This window comes from Mirounga angustirostris, unplaced genomic scaffold (genome assembly GCF_029215605.1).
Source record: "Mirounga angustirostris isolate CCGP_5_RB_7025 unplaced genomic scaffold, mMirAng1.0.hap1 SCAF_7, whole genome shotgun sequence".
NCBI lineage: Eukaryota > Metazoa > Chordata > Mammalia > Carnivora > Phocidae > Mirounga > Mirounga angustirostris.
Window position 1 is genome coordinate 139,194,760 of NW_026991715.1, and position 18,838 is coordinate 139,213,597.

Genomic DNA, 18,838 nt, shown 5'->3' on the forward strand with positions numbered 1-18,838 from the left:
TACAACTGGCAATTCTCAAACATGTGCAAAAACAATTTGTAAAATGAAATTTGGGAACAAGATTTAGTAAGGGAAATTCACTAAAGCATATCAGTAAGCTAAGGAAAAATACTGAACAGCCAGCTTAATTCAAGACAAATTCTCATGAACTTACATTGCCAAACTTTGTAGACTTATTGAAGATGAACACATACTACTTTGAGGAAAAACTCCATTTAGGAAAAATGTCTTTTTCTCCTCTTCTTAAAAGAACTCACTGCTGCAAATCATGAAGCAAAACATTTCAAGGTTGTTTTCTTTACAGATGTAATCAGAATGCCTCATTCTTGGACATTTTTCTTGTCTTTTTTTTTTTTTTTTCCTTTTTCTTCCCTGAACTTAACGCACCTTCAAGTTCTTAATCCACTTCCAAAGTTTCATGACCATGTTTTCTAGGTCAGATCTCCTTCCTGGGTTCTACATTTTCTTTAAATTGCATGTTCTATACCATTTCCAGATACCTAGATGACATAGTTACATCTTACCTCATCCTCCTCTGCTGGACTCTCTTCTTCCTGAGTTTTCTTCTTTTTTTTTTTTTTTAAGATTAAATTTATCTACTGGACAGAGAGAGAGAGAACACAAGCAGGGGGAACAGCAAGCAGAGGGAGAAGCAGGCTCTCCGCTGAGCAGGGAGCCCGATGTGGAGCTCAATCCCAGGACCCTGGAATCATGACCTGAGCCAAAGGTGGACACCTAACCAACTGAGCCACCCAGGCACCCCCAGAGATTTCTTCTTCTGATTAATGATATCCTCTTCCACTAAGTAACTAAAAAGAATGTGTCATCTAAAGTAGGTTCTTCACCCAGTCACCCCATCCCTCCTACCCCACCCCCCACTCCAGCAACCCTCAGTTTGTTTCCTGAGATTAAGAATTGCTCACATCAGTGAGGTCATGGTGATAGACACTGGGGAGAGTATGTGCTCTGGTAAGCACTGTGAATTGTGCAAGACTGTTGAATCTTGGATCTGTACCTCTGAAACAAATAATGCAATATATGTTAAGAAAAAAAAAAAAGCAGAAGAAGATAGCAGGAGGAGAAGAATGAATGGGGGGAAATCGGAATAGGAGACGAATGATGGGAGATGATGGACTCTGAAAAACAAACAGGGTTCTAGAGGGGAGGAGGGTGGGAGGATGGGTTAGCCTGGTGATGGGTATTAAAGAGGGCACGTTCTGCATGGAGCACTGGGTGTTATGCACAAACAATGAATCATGGAACACTACATCAAAAACTAATGATGTAATGTATGGTGATTAACATAACAATAAAAAATTAAAAAAAATAAAAATAATAAAGTAGGTTCTTTCCCTTGCCACTGAACCTGAGTCCATGACTAAGGACCCAAGGGATCTCTTCAGAGTGTGCTCTTGTGCGCACTCTCCCTCCCCTTCTCTTCCTCTGCAGCTTCCACATTTCCAGTAATCTCTCCCACAAATCCTAACCTTGTTGACCTCTCTGATCTTCAAATTTGATCTCTTCCACTCAGCATTGCTGTCTGGCTCTGATGGAGAACGTTTACCTGTAATAATCACATCCCGAAACATTCCAGGCATGAAATGGACATTAGCAGCGTTCATCCCTTGTATTTCCCTCCTCCCAAAAATTATTATCCTTCGCTCCTTGTTATTTCAAACCTGAAAACACTTGTGTGTGTGGTACATGAGTGTGGTTTTCTAGTTGTTCAAGGTTGGATGGTAAATCTAGTTCTTGTTATTCCATCATAGCCGGAAATGTTTACTACTTAGATATGGACATATAGAGATTTTATTGTTTCTTTTTAGAAAAGCAATAAACATTTTAAAACAAAAGTCTGTTCCACTATGATAACAACTTTTATTTATTTATTTCCTTTAGCTCAGTGGCAACTATAAAGAAACAGGAGGAAAAAGCATTAAAAGGATACAGAACATATTGAGGGATCCTGGCCAGGGATTTAAGACTGTTAAGACCCAGCACATGCAATGATCTCTGTTTTCAGATGTCATTGATGTGGTCTTCAGCAGGGTAGGAAGCATCCTAGGATCTCTATGTTAATGGTACTCAACAAGTTTGGCATGCTTTGGAAAGATGGAAGGAATTACTGCCCATCATAGTCTGGTTTGCTAATCTCATCTACTAACTGAGGGGCCTGAATACTCTTGACGTACCTTCTTTTTTCTTGGCTTGCAGTTCTATCAGATTATTTTGAATGTTTAAACTCAATGTTACATAAATTATTATATTATCATATAAATCACATAACATCATATCAATACATTCTAGAACTTTATAATACTTTCCAAAACTTGATAACAATTTTGGGATATATTAGGGGTTTACTTCCTTTGAGAGTGTTAGTCATATGCTTAACTGCCAAGGGGGTAAATATAATTACAATATTAACTATATTTGAGAAAAACATTTTTACAAGAAAAGACATTTTCTTGGTGAAAAAGATTGTTTAACTTCCTTCAATGCATGACAACTTTATACTCACTGGCATGTACATGGAGAATGAGGCATCCTTAAGAAAATTTCATTTCACACATTAGAGTATGAAGCAAAGTGCTAGAACTTAACAGGGAAATAGATGCACAATTATAGTTGGAAATTTCAATACCTCATTCTGCGCAGCTGATATTGAAAGTAGACAGATGGTGAGCAAGGATATATATAGAACCCTATCAACCTGGTTAACCTCATGGACTTTTATTCAACATTTTGCCTAAGAACAACAGAATATAGGTTTTGCTATAAAACCAAGAAAAAAAGGTTAAACAAGATAGACCATATTATGGGCCATAAAACAATTCCCAGTATTTTTTTTAATTAAATTATTCAAAAGTATATTCTTCAAAGAAGATAAATGCAAATTTGAGAATAATAACTGAAATATATCTGAGGAATCAATAAAACACTTCTAAATAACAGACTTCAAAGAATAAATTACAAGGAAAATTAAGTATATTTTGAGCAGAATAAAGAAAAATTTTAATGTATACAATTATCTGGAACGCAGCTAGAGCAGAGTGTTGGGGGAATTACAGCACTGAATACTTGTATTAGAAAAGAATGCACATATCAAATGCTTTAGTTTCTACCTTAAGACAAAAGAAGAATATTTTAAAATAAATCAGATGGAAAGAAATAATAGCAGACATCAACAATTTTAACAGAAAAAAATTGAGAATTACCAATATCCAGAATGATATAAGAAACATCACCTCATTTCCTACATATTATAAATGACAATAAGTATTTTGGGAATAATTTTATGCCAATACATTTTTTAAATTAAAAAAAATGGAAAAATGCCTTGAAAGACACAAACTACCATACTCCATTTGAGAATAAATAAGTAATGTGTTTCCCTATATCTATTAAGTTGAACTCATAATTATTTTTTTCAATAACAAGTGCAACAAGAAAAACTTGATTTAGAGATGGATTCACTAATGATTCTACAAAATTTTTAAGGAAGAAAATGTAAAACTTTATACAAATTGGTTGGAAAATAGAACATGAGGAAAAACCTTACAAATCATTCTGCTATCAAGATTACACCGACCGTAAAACAAGACTCCACAAGGAAAGTAAAATACTGACCAATATTCCTAATCAACATAGACACAAAATTCCTTAAGAACGTTTTAGAATATAAAATGCAGGGCTACACATCATGACCATGAGTTTATTCAGCTAGTGAATGCAAAGTTGACTCACCAATTGAAAATCAAGCAATGTAACTATTTTACCATAATGCATACATTATGCACGTAGTAAAAGGACACAATCATCTTAAAGTTGAAGAACAAGCATTCAACAATATTCAACATTCATTCATTAGGAAATCTCTTAGCAAACAATGACTATAAGGAAGCTTTTTTTTTTTAACCAGATAAATGGTTATCAACAAAATTCAACACCTAAGACCATACTTGATGGTGATTATTTTACGCTCTCTCATTAAGACTAGAGGAAAAGCTAGGATACTCAATCTCTCCACTTCAGGCTTATCCCGACATTCCTATGCTGTGCAGTAAGACAATAAAAAGAAAGAAAGCTCATCCATATTGGAGAGGGAAAGTGAAACTCCTGTTATTCACAGACGACATGAGCATGTATATAGAAAATTTTATTTTAAGATTTTATTTATTTAGTTAGTTAATTAGAGAGCATGAGCAGAGGAGGGGCAGAGACAGAGAGACAATCCCAATCAGACCCATGCTGAGTGTGGAGCCCAACGTGGGGCTTAATCTCATGATCTGAGCTGAAATCAAGAGCTGGATGCTTAACTGACTAAGCCACCCATGCACCCAAGAAAATTCTAAGGAAAATATAAAACTTATGAGTTTTATAAGATCAAGAGATAAAAGATCTATAAACAAAAGAAAAAATCAGTTTTATCTTTATATACTAGCATTGAATAATCTATTCAATAAAGTAATAATAAATATTTAAAAATTGGGTTCACAACAGCATCAAAAAGAATAAAATAGGAGTAAATTTAACAAAGAAAGAGCAAGCATTATACAATGAAAACTATAAAAATTGATGAAAAAGCACCAAAATATAAATAAATGGAGAGACACTCCATGTGAATGAATTGAAACAGTATTATGTTAGTTGTCAAATTAAACTGTAGGTTCAATATAATCCCATCCAAAATCACATCATTGTGTATGTGTGTGTGTGTGTGTAGAAACTGAACAGTGATTTTAAAATATACATATAATTCAAAGGTCTAGAATAGCCAGAACAAATAGAAAAAGAAGTTTGTTCTAGTAGGTATGTCTCAAATTTTCTACCCAGGGCTTAACCCAGTCTTGATGGATTTGCATTCCTCTCCCCTTACAAGGTTTTAACTCCTCAAACTTTTTAACACTGATGTTTATTTTATTGAAGTAACAGAAACAATTAGAAGAAAATCTGTATACACTCTCACCATCAGAGATACTAATAAACTTGTGTCGTTAACCTTTCTTTTTCTTTTCCTATTTCAATGCGTGGGCTACCCATAGCTAAAGCCACTCCCGCTTGTCCACTGGATCCTGTCTCCTCTTCTACTTAAGCAGTGAGACCTTTCCTGATCACCTCATATAAATAAGCAAACGTGCACCATTTAAAATCAAACTCTACATTTTTATAGCATTTTAAACCAAGATAGTGTATATTTAGAATGTTGAGTTACCTATTTTACTGAACTTTATCTTCAATTTACCATTCCATTAAGTGGAAACTTTGTCTTTTTACTGTTATGTCTTCACTGTCTAGACTAGTTCCCAGCATCTGGTAGTCTCTTAATATCCTTTTCAATGTTATCACTCCATTAATTGTTCGGTTTTTCATTTACATCATTAACATCACCCTCTCCACTAATTATCACCATCTCCATACACCCATGTTACACTATAACTCATTTTAAGCAAAAAATACAGAACAAAACATAACATTAATTCCATATTATAGATATTACCCCATTTCTCAGATCCATTTATTTTCAGCTGAACTCTCTTAAAATGTTTTTGAATACCCTACAAATTCTATCATCTCAAATACTGAAAACTATTTTGTGTTTCTTTCACTGCTTCTACTTTTGTCCAAGAGATAATATTCTGTTATCTGGATTATTGTAATAAATTTTTAACTGGTCTCTGGCTTCCATGCCTGGACACACTGAAATGCTAGATTGATCCTTTTAAAATATAGTAAGTCATTCACTTGCTTGAAATTTTTTGATGTGTTTTCATCTTACTTGTGGTAGAGGCCAAAACCTTCATTAAATCCTCCTAAAGCCATATGCAATCTATCCCCCCACTGGTTTACTGACTTTTTTCCAATCTTACCTTTTGTGAGATAGCAAACACACAGCATCAGTGTTGGCCCTCAGGTGTGCTAAAATAGCTTGAGCTTCAGGGCTGTCTGTTGTTAAGAAATCCCAGTGCTTTAACCTGTAAAATACATAATTAGCAACATTATTTTCAATAGACCTTGTGTTAAAGGCACCAGAATTTTTGTAAATTAACAGAAATTAGGGATACCATTGACATTGAGAAATTATTGTTGAACATGTCCTTTAAAAAAAAAAAAAAATTCCCGGGGCGCCTGGGTGGCTCAGTCATTAAGCGTCTGTCTTCGGCTCAGGTCATGATCCCAGAGTCCTGGGATCGAGCCCCGCATCCGGCTCCCTGTTCAGCAGAAAGCCTGCTTCTCCCTCTCCCACTCCCCCTGCTTGTGTTCCCTCTCTCGCTGTGTCTCCCTCTGTCAAATAAATAAATAAAATCTTAAAAAAAAAAAAAATTCCATACCTTTAATACCAAAGATTTATTTTAAAGGTCATGGGAGGAAAACTTAAAAATTGAAAAGTGATCAGTTTCTGTAAGTTTTTGAGGGAGATGCAAAATAATTTTTGCTACTTTGGCACCAGTGAGAATAATGTGGTTAGTTGGGTAGTGGTTATTCATTTTAAAAGGTTAATTAAAAACTGCAGTGTTTCTAAAGGAAATTTATTTGCTATATGGGGAGCAGCTAAACCACCTTAGCTGATTTGAATTTCAGAACGTGAAAATAAGAAGAGTAAATATTTTATAGGTTCTAAAAATGATAGGCATGGCAACAAGTACCAAAAATTTGGAAGACAAATACAGTTCAAAATAAGGAAAATTTTCTATTAATGGGACCTGTCCAAAGTTGACATGACATCACAAGGAAATGGTTTTATTTTACCGGTTGTATACTAGAAGAGTCTAAATGACTATTTGGCAAAACAAACAAACAAACAAAAACATGCAATTATCAGTTGAGTAGTCAAAATAGAACATCTTTAAGGATAATATCAAACTTGAAGTTATTTTATTCTCAGCATTACAAGTATCTTTAGGCCTAAAGCGTTTAGTAATGTGCCCTCATCCTTTCCTTACCATGCAGTCTTTATAAATCATACTGAACAGGTTTCCCTTTGAGATAATAAAACTACTGACTTTTTGAACTATTAATTAAGTTACACATAGCACAGTTTTAAAACACATAGGCCAAATGAACATCATCAAATAATGTTTAATAAGTAAAATTTAAGTGGAACTAAAATGCAGGTGTTAATTATGCTAGCCTAAAGCAAGGTAAGCAATAACAGTTAATATTTTTAAAGCTTGTAAATATTTAATAATGTATTAGAACTGTAAGGGAAGTCTAACTCAAGAGCAATCAAACTTGTTCCATATACATGAACTAAAATTGCTTTATGTAGTAAAAAGGAACTATTTATCCTTACTTGTTGGGTATTGCTTCTCCCTTTTTAATAATTGTTATTAAGCTCAATTATTTCATATACATTCATGAATATATTTCTTGAGAGAGAAATGCTGTGTACATTTCAAGTTATATCAATGATAGTCTCCTACTGTTTGAGCTTTCTTAAGTCCTAAAATCCTAAAGAAATTTACCAACATGAAAAGATTATCTTTTTTCCTTAACATCTAGCTTTTGGCTGTGGAAGTCAACTTCCTCTTCTCAAATAATTTTATCAAATGAATATTTTAGCATGAATAGCCTCATTTTAATAACAATTTGGATTTAAATGATGATGAATGTTTTGAAGTGAAGTCTAGTATCTCCATTTCACTTCTGAAACTGTCTTGCAGAGAGATTGGGACCATGCCTAGTGGTTTTAATTTTATGGCATCATTAACCATCCATACTGGATTCACACAATCTGATTTCAAATATAGACCAATCATCTATAGCTCTGTGGCCCTAAGTGAATTTCTATATCTAATGAGTTAAGGATCTTTATTTGTAAAATGAAAATAAAAATGGAATGTAATTTTCCCAGCTTATACATCTTGAAATATTATTGAAAATTAAATAAGAGTACAGGTAAAAAAAAAAAAAAAAAGAAACCCTAACAATGTCTTTGAATTAATTTTGGCCAATTTCATAAATTTTATGAATTCTAAGTCTTTTTCTATCAGGCCCTTTTTCTCCTACAACTTCATGTAGATAATCTAGACCAGGAATCAGAAAACTATGCAGAGGAGCTTCATGTAACACTGTCTGCTATTGTAAATAAAATGAATGGAACACAGTCATGCTCATTCATTCATTTTTAATTTCCCATGGCTACTTTCATACAAAATTGGGTAATTGCAGTAATATGGCCTACAAAGACAAACGTATTTACTATCTAGTTCTTTAAAGTAAAGGCTTTCCAATCCCTGATATAGAGCTCTACAGAAATCCATGAATATGCTTTTATTTTACCCAAACTTCTGATGAATTCATACACAACAATTTTTTTTTTAAGATTTTTATTTATTTGACAGAGAGAGACACAGCGAGAAAGGGAACACAAGCAGGGGGAGTGGGAGAGGGAGAAGCAGGCTTCCCGCCGAGCAGGGAGCCCGACGCGGGGCTTGATCCCAGGACCCTGGGACCATGACCTGAGCCGGAGGCAGACGCTCAACAACTGAGCCACCCAGGCGCCCCCATACACAACTATTTTTATCATAACTTCATTTCCTCTGTTTGAAATGGTTTTGGAAACAAGTATATTTACAGTTTCTGATTTATTACTACTACTACAGTTATTAAAACTAATAAGACTTCAACAAGTTAGCAGTCTACAATTGATTGTAAGTGTATAGTATAGATTTGTGATTTTCTAAGATTTAAATTGTACAGATATAGTAACATTTTTACAGCTTTCTCAGTTTTCAAATGTTTTGGAATTTTGGCTATTATCCAGCTATCAGCTGCTAACCTACTTGTCCCTCTTTCAAGGTTATTTTACATTTATTCTATGGCAGTTGATCTGATTTAATTTTGAATCTCCTCTAGATCAAAAAAGAAGAATGAAGCCAGATCATCCTTTTGCAAATACAGAAAATTACTCTTCTCCTTTAGATGTGTGGGAACCCTACATAGTAGACATGAAGAGACTCAGGCTGGGGCCTTTGTGCAGGATATAACTTACTTAGATCTGAACAGTAATTCTGGATAACATTATTATTATTATTATTATTATTACTATTTTTATTAGATTTACTTTTTTCCTCAACTTTCAGCCAACTTAGTGAGGTGGTCAAATTTATTCGCATGTGGATAAGAAAAGTATTTCTTTATAATTACTCTACTCTCTTCTATATTATTGCAGCTCCATTATTATTATTCTAAATAATTTAACAATTTTACTACTAGTATCTTTTCAATTAATTTTGCTAATTCGTTTTGTGGGTTTTTTCCCCCAAAACTCAAGATCTAGTTTTCTTTAGTTTTATATTTTAGTTTATTTTATAATTAATTTAGTGATCTTATTTTTAATCTCTTTCTATATAGTTTTATGTATGGCTCCCTTTCCTTTTTATCTTAATGCTTAGTTTCTTTTTTGAAAAAATACTGTAATTTTTTTATATAATTTTATCTATGTTGATACTATCAATTCTATTCTGAGCATCATTTTAGCCAAAATCCTTTTGTCTTTAACACATAGTAGTCATTTCAGTGTTATATTCTTGAAAGTGTTTGCCGATTATTGATTTATTCAAGCATTAGTTATAAAAGACTTATTGATAAATATTGATTTAAGGTGAGAGGATTTATTTCGGTTATGAATTTTAAGATACATACAAAGTTCTATGGGTTAGACTAAGCTAATATCTTACACAGAAATACTATCAGTAGTTTTTGATCAGTTGGTTGTCCATTGTCAAGATAGAAATATAATAAGAAAGCAGATTGCATTTCTAAGTAAGGAAAAACATACAGATTAGAACCATATTAACTAAAATCGATCCATACAGTATTCTATCACTTCTGGAATTCCTTGTATTTCAATATTAAAATCTTTATAATTTGCAGGTCTTACTTTGCAATAATAGTTTTATTGTAAGATATACAAGAAGGCTTGAATAAATGATGGCACACAGTATTTTCCTAAGTAGATTCATTAGTGTTAAGATATCATCCTCCCATACTACGTGTATACTTCAGAAAATGCAAACAAAATCTAAATTGTACTTTTGTAAACTTGAAGTTAATAATTTAAATGAAAACTTAAAACAAAGCAAAAATAAAATAAAATTCATGTGGAATAATAACCACGTGGTAATCTTTTAAAGAGTGTCTTGTGTTAAAACAGATCCTTGGATTATAACAATGAATTTTTTTTTATTTTATTATGTTATGTTAATCACCATACCTTACATCATTAGCTTTTGATATAGTGTTCCATGATTCATTGTTTACATATAACACCCAGTGTTCCATTCAGTATGTGCCCTCTTTAATACCCATCACCAGGCTAACCCATCCCCTCGCCCCCCACCCCTCTAGAACCCTCAGTTTGTTTCTCAGAGTCCACAGTCTCCCATGGTTCGTCTCCCCCAATTTTTAAAAACTATTCCCTCTGTATAGATAGATAGATATAGATTAGTATACAGAACAACTAAATGACATATCTATCTATCTATCTATCTATCTACTTATCTATTCAGTTTATACTAGCATAAGCAGTTTACTCAGTAATTTGTTAGGTCAAATGGAACAGTTTGTTAAAAGAAAAAAGAAAACTATATCCTTAACTCTTTACTTATTCAAAATGAAGCCCGCTAGTCATATATTGAAAGGAAAAAGATTTCAAAGCATAGAATTCTTAAAAAAATAATTGAATATCTTTAGAATATTCAAGAAAATGTAGAATTTCTAAGTATGAATCCTAAAGATATACTCAAAGACTAAATACATAGATACACACATATATTGTTCAACTGAACTACACTACTAAGAACAAAGAATTTCAATATGGAGAGATTATATAAACAAAACCATAAAAGGCAAACTGTAAAATAATTACCCAAAAGATACATGGTGGGTAAATAATTTTAATACAAAAGCTGTATGAAAAAAAGTTAGCATTTGAATTATAAGATGCTTAAGATGATGTGATACCCCTTAAGTTTTAGCTCAGCATAGGGACACGAGCTGGAGTCTATTTTTCTCATCCCCTACTGCTGAGTGTGGTAGTATAACTAATAACTGGATGATTAAAAGCAAGCAGAAGTGATATCTATGGGTCATGATCTGATAAATTAACGTTTTTCCTCTTCACTTCCTTTTTCTTCCTTCCAGCTGCCTGGGAAATGGGAGGAAATGGAACAGCATCTCGAGCTTTAAGGTGAAGCCATGTAAAGGGAAAAGCAGCACCAATCCCATCAACCCTGGATAGTCCATTCACTTCTTGCATTAGAGAAAAATAAACTCTACCTTATTTAAGCTATGGCATTTTGAAACCTGTTTATCTACATATTTATTTTGAAACCTCTTTATTTATCTTACACTGAACCCTAACAAACACAAATAATAGAATCCATGGGGACACAGTTCTGAAATGATGAGAAAATGTTTCACCATTTGTGGAAGGAAATTTTATAGTATACACAAAAAGCCTTCAAATATTAATTCTATTTGAATTAGCAATTTGAGTTTTAGAAAGTAATGCAAAAAAACAAAACACAAACAAACAAAAACCCCATAAGTACCCAAAGATGGTTGTGCATAATAGGAAAAAGAAAAGAAAAAGTGTCCATCAGTAGAGAATTGACTGAAGTCATTTTGCAGCATTTGTTAAGGTGTAGTGGACAGCTGTTATTTCTGCCTTAATAGCCCCATTCTCCCTTCTGGTAGAAATCCTTTCCTCTAGGGATTCATTTTTCTGTTATAGAGCTGCAAACCTCCTGTTTCTAGAGTATTTTGGGAATATAAACAGCTTACAAATTCCTTAGGAGCAAAGTTAGAGAATCATTGCTTAATTAGAGCCATAGAACACACATACACTATTTTATACTCTTAAACGTATTTATTGTTTTGGTAGGCTTTTAGGAAAAACAACTATAAAAGCTAACACTCCTGCTGCAATTCAGGATTATTAGTTCAGTCTTTTCTCTTTTCAGTAATTAAATAACTCAGTACAAACGAGAGCAACTGAAATTTCTTCTGACATACAGTCTTTTGAATGCCATCTGAATGACCAGAGGGATCATTTTGCCCTTTTTCTACAGACTATTTTAAAATTTCCTATTTCAAAACGTGATATTGTCAAAGGATAATATGTATGTGTTGAAAACAAATATACTATTTTCCCTTTTGGGTACTTTTGTTTCAACTCTGTGCCTACTTAAAGAAACATTAATTATAATAATAACCCTACTTCGGTTTGTCATAGTCTCAGAAGGATGTTTTGTTTCTATTTTAAAAGGAGACTTTCAGATTCTTCAGGAACTTTAATTTTCACAGGACTTGAATTTTTAGTAAATACAGGTGATGCTAACTTACAAACACAGATAAATTAAATGATGGGACCTAGTAGAATTCTTCTATTCAATTCACTGGAAGATATTTTCTGGTTTTTGTTTTTTGGTTTTTTAAGATAACATTTGTTTCTTTTTTTTTCTTATCGATTGATTGATTGATTGATTGATTGATGTCGTGTTCTATGATTCATTGTTTGCTGGAAGATTTTCAAGAGAAATACAGGAAAAAGTTCTTACTCTCATTCTGTTTTTCAATACATCTTACTTGATCAATGCAAAAATACTTTTTTTCCGTTTGAACACTTCGAACTGGGAAAAAGTCTTAGAATGTATCCCATCTGTCAACCATGAGACAGTCATGAGAAAGGTGCCATTTCCTGAATACATACAGATGTGGTTATAGCTGTTCAAATTGTTGTCTTTACAGTTAACTCATTTACATTGTTGGCACTATACATGTAGAATTAATTACCTCTGAATGTCTTCAGAAAGATTACAGTATGACTTGGACATAAAACTAACGGTGACTTTTATTTATCTCTAGCAGGAAACTAGAGGAGGGGGTCATTGCATTCAAACAAAGAGAGTGGCATAAATTTGACATTACTGGAATAAATATTTATGGCTGGAGGAAAGACTGCAATTCTTTTTTGCAAAGCACAAACTGGGTGTTTTGTGGAATCGAAGAATGGAAAATAGACACGTGTAAAAGAAGCTGGGCCACAAAAGGATTGCTTTTGTCACATGATGTGAAATGTAAGTGAGGGCTTACAAAATTGCAAGATCTTTCATATGAAAGCGGTTCACACCCATGACGGGCTGGGAAGATAACAAAAGAAAAACTTTGCGTCACAATTCCATTGTTAATATGTTTTCTTATTAGAGGAATAAGAAGAAATGGTGTAATTTATAATAATGTAATCATAGTTTGTAAAATAGGGCCTTCAAATCACAACGCATAAAAAATAAGGACAAGAAGAAAAATTCAGAGTGGCTTCAGAATTCTCCCCAGTGCCTCTCCAGTTTCAAATTTATTTCTGGGAGCTCAGGCATGCCATCTAAAAATTAGATTTTTAAAAAATGCAATACATATATGCACACGTACCTGCACATATATATGGTTCTAGGTACACACATGTACATATGCATATAGACACATAGAGTGTGTGTGTGTGTGTATATATATATATATACACACACATACATTATATTTTATTTTTCCAGATGATCGTTTCTTTGATTTAAGAATAAATTTCCCATCACTCTTGCTAATTGAAAATGTTTGAAGCACAAAATGAAAATATTCAACATTTCAAGGCAGAAAACTATAGCAAAGCATTTTATTTAGAAAAGTTTATCAAAGGATGACACATTTCATTTTATAGTAATCCTAAGTTTTGTATTTCCACCTTTGTGTGAGGAAAAATGAGTTAAATTTAAGAGGTTGCTAAGTACATACAGTAACAGAGAGTGCTTATGAATTTACTTCCTGCACATCACGTACTATGAGATGGAGATGGCACCTGAATGCTCCCAAGCTGAACACACGGTCAGTTCGACATTCTTAACATATTAGAAGTGATAGGTCCATGGCAGGCCTAGTGCTTTCATGAGCTGAGGAAGAGTATGCTGGGGTGAAATAGACAGGAGCTCAGCACTGAATCTGTCTCAGGAACATATGCTTAATTTTTAAAATTAATGTCATGTTCGTTCTCTATTATTTAACAGTTTTCTTAGCTTTTAAATATTAATCCTATTTTATCATTTTAATTCAGCAATGTTTCATAAGCTCTGAAGAAATTATTTTAATGAGAGTCATAAGATTGTTCTTATTCTTTAACATATTATTTTTAAATGGTTGATGTAATGGACATTTTCTATTTTGTGCTTAATTATAAAGAAAAATAAACCAAATGAGAGGGAGAGGGAGAGAAATTTAAACTAGAGTTGGAACAGAATAAGATCAAAATGAGAATAAATAGTAACTATATTAACCCATGTCTGTCAGCATAGGATGGTCATGATGAGGCTACAAATGATCCCCTAAATTTCAGTGGTTTACAACAATTTATTTCTCTCATACTACATTTTTGTCATGGGCTTTTCTCATATTGTTTCCCAGTTTCAAGCTGATGAAATTGTTTCTATTTTGAACACAGCCAGTATGGAGAAAAAGAGAAAAAGAACATGGCTCTACACACAACTCCAACCACTGGTTCAACGTTCTCTTAAAACCTCTGACAGAGTGTGACTATGGTTCTCAAGTCCAGTTTCACTGACAAGTTACATGGCCAACATGGTTTCCCCAGGAAGAGTTAATGGATATTTGTGGACCCTCATATAATCTATCACACTCAGCCAAAACAGAAGATGGGCCTTGAAAAGAGTAGTGACAGTGAAAATGCTTTCATTCATTCATTTAACAAATAATTACTGGCCTCCTATTGTAGTTAAGACAATATGATCAGTTCTGATGATAGATTGGTGAAGACAGTCATGTCTGAAAAACGTGTATTGTCACAAAGAATATGTACATTAAATGAAAATTAGAATAATGCACGATGAATGTAGTGATAGACTTCATTACACAGCTGGGATGGAGTCAAGTAGTGGATTCAAAAGATACTCAAAAATAGAATGTTGATGCCTAATGATTGACTGGATTTTTCATGTAAATGACAGACAATGTTCACAGCAACTTTAAGATTTCCAGGTTGGAAATCGGTTATACCATGACACTTTTTAGTTTAATAGAACACAAGGAAGTATAATTATTGTAGACAAAGGGCAAAATCATTCTGTATATATTAAATTGTAAATATGTTTGAAACACCAAAGTAGTATTGGAGATTAAATCTCAGATTGAAACTATCTTATTATGATGAAATTGATACTTTGATATTCTAATTGAATATTTTAAATGCTAAATTTGAGATTGCTAGCCTGAATTATTTCAATGATTCTAGTATACCTGACAGAATTGGGGATTTCTAGGGCACAGTGGTTTGATAGGTAAATACTGAATCTTGATATTATGATAGTTTTCCAATTGTACAAATTTGGAATATTCAGGTAGAGTTACATAGTTGAAATAAAATATAGAGATTTAAAATTTGAAACCATGAATTTAGAAGCAATATCTCATGAAAGGGAAATAGAATGATCTAAGAGCAAAAGGCCTGAATCTTGACTCACACAGAAGAAAATAAGTCAGTGATGGAAAATAAATGCAAGGTAAGAAGGACTAGAAAAATAGAACTAGAAGGTTAATAGAGATGATCAATAATATGAAATATGAAAATTCCTTTTTATTCTCCCAAATCCCATAAAACCTAAAAAAAATTAGAAGTGTCATCACAGGATCAAATCATTTCAAATAATTTGAAATATTTATTAAAGTTGTGCCAAAAAAATCTGCACAAATAATCCCTGGATTCTTAATATAATAAAAAATATTTTTTCTCATGCAGACCCCTGTAGGAATTTTTTTTTAATCTTTTTTTTTTTACTATGTTCAGTTAGCCAACATATAGTAGTACATCATTAGTTTTTGATGTAGTGTTCAACAATTCATCAGTTGCATATAGCATACAGTGCTCAACACATCACATGCCCTCCTTAATACCCTTCACCTGGTTATCCCATCCACCCATCCCCTTCCCTTCTGTAACCCTCAGTTTGTTTCCCGGAGTCCAGAGTCTCTCATTGTTTGTCTCCCTCTCTGATTTCTTCCCATTCAGTTTTCCCTCCCCTCCCCTGTGGTCCTCTGCACTATTCCTTATATTCCACATCTGAGTGAAACCATATAATTGTCTTTCTCCCCATGCAGGAATTTCTATCCTGAAGTTTTCAATGGGACTCTTCAGGAACCCAGATTCTTCTGTTATGAATCTACTTTTATCTGGATCATCATGGATCTCCACATCCAGTGCGTAGATGGAAGAAGAGATAAATGGAGAATTCCAAGGAATATTTTATTGCAAGGATAAAATGAATAATTTCTGTCACATTTTATTGTCCAGTATTCTATCCTGTGGCCTCACCTAGATGCCATGATAGCTTGGAAATGTAGTCATAACCTAGGCAGCCAATTCCCAGCAGAAACTCTACATCATGGAAAGAATGTCCAAATCTTTGGTGATAACTGCCCTCCCTTTCATAGGAAATAATAAATTAGTGTAAGTACAAGTACAATAAAGCCACAGTTCAAAACAGAGTAAGGGAAATATATACCTTTCAAAAATGAACCTGAGCTGAACACAAAGTCAATGCATAAAGAGATCTAGAAGGATAGTGAGTAAAATAAAACACAGATTAATGTGGAAGTATGTGTAGTGGTAACAGAGATAATCACACATACCCACATAGGCACACACACATGTGCACACACATACATATAAATGCAAGTATAAATAAACTGGAAACAAAGAAAGAAAACTAAATAGTTGATAAAAATGAAGAGAAAAAAATGTAGAGCCAGAACAGTAAGTCGATCAATCATTTATGCAGTTGACAAGGTAGTCAGGAGGAGATCTTAGCTGAATATGGTTTCCGAAGGCTGCAGAACTGGGATTTAATGGTTATTTGGGAAAAGAGATGTGGTCTTCTACCAACACCAAGGAGGGAGTTGGAATTGAGAGCCTAGCATGTTGGGGCTTCTGAAAGGGGTTGGCATTCTATGCAAGGATGAATTGTGAAGCTTCACAAACCAGTCTACACTGTGAAAGAAAAGGGTGATTTATGGGAAATACTATCTTATCACTGGATATGAGATGAAATTGAACAAACAGAATAGCAGGTATAAACATATAACTAATCATTGTTCAATAAAGCATTTGAGTCGGAAGTAAATTCCAAAAACTGATCTTAAGGAGTACATCCATATGTCACAAGAAAGCCAATAGGAGGTAAATAGAATTCATTTGGCCAATGATGAGATTACAATAAAAAGTTATCAACTTTTTTTTTTAACTCAGAATTTTTTTTTTTTTCTTTCATTTAAAGAAGTATTTAGAACACATAAAACAAGGCAACATTTATTCTTTCTTCTCGTCTTCCGGTGTGGGCCCCGCGGCTCTCTGAGCCAGTTACTGTCACTGGCCCCTTCCTCAGCCATACTGTCCACCCCCTCCTGCCCGCTCTCCTTGTCCTCAGGAGTAGATGTGCCTTCTTCACCATTCTGTTGGCTTTCCGTCGCTTCTTCAAGGTGTGTCTCCTCTGTCCTCTTCGGGATGCTCTCGTCCTCCTTCTTCTCCTCGTTCAGCTTGCTCTGCTGCTGCTTTCTCTCTTTGCTCCTGCCTTTTTCGAGCCTGTTTCCTCTGCCTGTGCAATTTCAGCGGCAATTTTTTCCATATCCACTTCTACTTTCAAACCGCACAAACTTTTAAGTTCATCGTTCAACGAATCTGTGCTTTCCAGGAATCTCCTCTTCTTTCCCTGGTGTCGCTCCTCTATTTGAAGAAGTTCAGCTTCTAGTTTTCGCTGATAAACCATTAAGGGCTGGAGCTGTCGTCTGAGGACCTGCATTCTAGCTGTTGTGACAACTGACCGGACGTCTGGCACCACACTCTAAGGATTTCCCTGATGAGGCAGTGGTTTCTCTGGAAACGGGCAGTGGCTGTATGCTTCATGGAGAAGCCATCATCATAATCATCTGGATCTTCAGCAGGCTGGATGCTCATGCACGGTTCTCCTTTCTCCATGCGAGACTGTCTCTGTCGACTTTCTTCCTCTAAAGCAGCTTCTGCACGACTTTTTGCATTTAGGTGAGCAAGGTATGCGGGGGGATTATGATAGGCCTTCACAGAGTCCTTGTACTCTACCTTTTCTGCTTCGTATTCGTTTAAATATTGTTTTTCTTCATCAGTGAGATCTCGCCACATGCCACCCATAATCTTGCCAATCTCCCACAACTTTAGGTCAGGGTTGGAAGCTTTTAGTTGGTCCCAGACCTTTCTGCTGTACCTCATGTAGGGCATCAGCAGCTTATCTGGTGGTTTGGGGGCTTTTGGACTCATAATACCAGAGGATGCCGTGACCCGGCTCTTGGTGCCTGGGCTCCCTCCCAGCCTGTAGTTGTTGTAGGTGAGATGACTGTATGGCTTGCATCCCACAAACCCTGTTGTGCTGGGCATTTGTGTTGCAGGAGCTGGGGTGGGAGGTGGGGCATAAGATGGTCTTTTTGACATTTGGGAAGATTAAGTTCTCAGTTCCTTAGGAATGAATCTGAGACACCGCGGGCAGAAAAGCCGCCCGCAGCTCGGGCCTCGTTTGCCTTTGTCCCACGCACGCCCCACCCCTCGCGTCCGGAGCCAAAAGTTACCAGCTCTTAAAAGAAATAATGAACCGGGGAGATGTAACAAAAATCTAAATCTCATAATAATAACACAATTCCTTTTAAAAGATTTGACCTTCTAGAGAAAACGCATTAATGTACACCAATAGCTGTAGACAGAAATTTGCATGCCTTTCAGTATTAACCACATCTAGCTAACCCTTTAAAGATTGTA

General features: G+C 34.5%; 1 pseudogene; it reads right to left on the minus strand.

Annotated features, from left to right (window-relative positions):
- The window catches only part of LOC123835951 (SWI/SNF-related matrix-associated actin-dependent regulator of chromatin subfamily E member 1-like), an 89,751-nt pseudogene extending 71,134 nt beyond the window's left edge, over positions 1 to 18,617 (minus strand).
- Between the last annotated feature and the right edge of the window lie 221 nt (positions 18,618 to 18,838).